A 3095-nucleotide genomic window follows, 5' to 3' on the forward strand; every position below is an offset into this window, starting at 1 on the left:
ATGAAGAACTCACAAACTATTAAGGCTTGCATAGAATTATCTTTTAAGGCAGGGTTTCTCAACCTCAGTGCTATTCACATTTGGGGCCCGATAATCCTTTGATATGGGCTGTCCTCTGCACTGTAGGATGTTTAGCAGCATCCTTAGCCTCTATCCGCTGGATGTCAGGAACACCCCTACTTCCCCCGAGTTTTTTTTTTTTTTTCCCTTTGTTTTAGCAGTTTTAAATGGAAGCTGTACATAAGATTCTTTTATTCCTGCATCTTCTCAATTGTTTCTTCCTTATATTTGCCCTTTTCCTTTCCTACTTGGCCAGATTTGGCTTTATGTTTGAGGATCTTTTTGCAGTCTCTGTCCAGTTTCAGCCTGGTGATAACCACCTTGCTGGGGTGAGTGCCCCATGGACAGTGGTGCCTTTAGCCTTCTCCTGCTGCCCCCATTCAATGCAGATGACGTATTTCTTCCTGTAAACCTGAGCTACTTTGCCAATTTGCTGACCTTTGTAGTGTCCTCTTACAACCTGAACTTCATCTTTTAGGATAGGCATGAATCGAACATTGTATTTTTGTCTCAGCTCCTTGGAAAGAGGGGAAGACATAATCTTCCCGTGAATGTGGGAAGGTGCATTGAAATGCCTATCACGGTTCTTGCTCTGATTAGAACTCACAGAGGGACTGAGCTTCATTTTGTCCACTGCCACTTCAGCGATGGCCGCAAAAGGGAAAAGCCCCCCTAGTTTTGACCATCAAAATGTCTCCATACATTGCCAGACCCCCCCTAGGAGGACAAAATTGCCCCTGGTTGAAAACCACTACTACCTTAGGGGCATTTAATATTGATTGTTTTGATGTGACATCACCAAACAACCTTCTGTTGTCGACTTTTCCCCGGTAGGACTAGACACTAATTTAGGATTGCAACTTACTGGTTATCAGACATATCTCAATCCCCTTATAAATTAATGCACAGGTGTTCTAGTTTATAAATCAATCCATTGTTAGTTTAGCTTAGGTGAGTCCCTTGCCCAGGAATACACCCTCAGGTAAAATTTTTTGAGAAGTTTCTGAATTGACTTGTACTGAAGAAATCTGGCTGAAAGGCCTGAATTAGCAACATAGGCTTGGTCTTCTTACATCCTGAGTAGAAAGAGGGAGCATTAGGGGGAGAGAGATGAGGAATGAGGACATACATCTAAATTAAACATTACTAAAATCTATCCTGACTCATGTGTGTTTCTATAACACTAATTAGCTCATAAAAGAAAGATAAATAGGGGATTGATGACACTGTGATGTGGAAGCCATATGATTAGTTCCTGTGAGCTATTTTCCCAGGCCAGGGTTGCTGAAAGAACGGGAGAGGGGCGGTAGACTTGAAACCACCAACAGGAGGGAAAGAGCACACAGCTGGCTGTAGGACTGGAAGGAACACTCTCAACTTTACTGTATCATGTCACAGCAGAAATGCCTATGGACACAGAAAAAGAAAACTGTGGACATATGTAAAAGTTGTATACACCTCTATATGCCTTTACAAGTTATCCTTATTTTCATTATTAAGACATGCATCTACTGAATTGAAAGAAACCAATGACACTTCTCAAAAAAGCCTTTTTTCCTTTGAGTCTAGAATGGGCTGGATGTCAATTAAATACTTATAAAATCACTTTTTAAGTTCAAAAAGCACAAATGTTAAATTGTTTTTACCAATTTTGTCGATACACAACTTGTGTACAAGAAATTGAATTCATTTAAAATGTACATTTTATTAATTTTGACTAGTGAGTATACCCAAAATATTTCCATTATTGATTTCTAATTTTATTTTATTGTGGACAGATAACATACTTTGTGGGATGTGAACCCTTTTAAATATGTTGAGACTTGTTTTATAGCCCAGAATATGGTCAATATTTGTAAATGTTCCCTATATATGTGTAAAGACTATATATTCTGTTGTTTACAGTCTTGTAAATGTCAACTAGGTCAAGTTGATTGATAGTCTTTTTCAAATTTCTATGCCTTATTGATTTTCTATTTATTCTATCAATTATTTAGAGAGGGGTATTGAACTCTCTGAATATAATTTTTTTTTAATCTTCATTTTATTGAGATATATTCACATACCACGCAGTCATACAAAACAAATCGTACTTTCGATTGTTTACGGTACGATTACATAGTGGTACATTCATCACCCAAATCAATCCCTGACACCTTCATTAGCACACACACAAAAATAACAAGAATAATAATTAGAGTGAAAAAGAGCAATTGAAGTAAAAAAGAACACTGGGTACCTTTGTCTGTTTGTTTCCTTCCCCTATTTTTCTACTCATCCATCCATAAACTAGACAAAGTGGAGTGTGGTCCTTATGGCTTTCCCAATCCCATTGTCACCCCTCATAAGCTACATTTTTATACAACTGTCTTCGAGATTCATGGGTTCTGGGTTGTAGTTTGATAGTTTCAGATGTCCACCACCAGCTACCCCAATTCTTTAGAACCTGAAAAGGGTTGTCTAAAGTGTGCATAAGAGTGCCCACCAGAGTGACCTCTCGGCTCCTTTTGGAATCTCTCTGCCACTGAAGCTTATTTCATTTCCTTTCTTTTTTTTTTTTTTTTTTTTTTTAATCATCATTTTATTGAGATATATTCACATACCACGCAGTCATACAAAACAAATTGTACTTTCGATTGTTTACAGTACCATTACATAGTTGTACATTCATCACCTAAATCAATCCCTCACACCTTCATTAGCACACACACAAAAATAACAAGAATAATAATTAGAGTGAAAAAGAGCAATTGAAGTAAAAAAGAACACTGGGTACCTTTGTCTGTTTGTTTCCTTCCCCTACTTTTCTACACATCCATCCATAAACTAGACAAAGTGGAGTTTGGTCCTTATGGCATTCCCAATCCCATTGTCACCCCTCATAAGCTACATTTTTATACAACTGTCTTCGAGATTCATGGGTTCTGGGTTGTAGTTTAATAGTTTCAGGTATCCACCACCAGCTACCCCAATTCTTTAGAACCTAAAAAAGGTTGTCTAAAGTGTGCGTAAGAGTGCCCACCAGAGTGATCTCT

The 3095-nt window shown here is 37.9% G+C and overlaps 1 pseudogene; it reads right to left on the reverse strand.

Moving 5' to 3' along the window:
• Positions 1-251: 251 nt before the first annotated feature.
• Positions 252-685, reverse strand: LOC119534491 (annotated as a pseudogene).
• Between the last annotated feature and the right edge of the window lie 2410 nt (positions 686-3095).

This window comes from Choloepus didactylus, chromosome 5 (assembly GCF_015220235.1).
Source record: "Choloepus didactylus isolate mChoDid1 chromosome 5, mChoDid1.pri, whole genome shotgun sequence".
Classification (NCBI taxonomy): domain Eukaryota; kingdom Metazoa; phylum Chordata; class Mammalia; order Pilosa; family Megalonychidae; genus Choloepus; species Choloepus didactylus.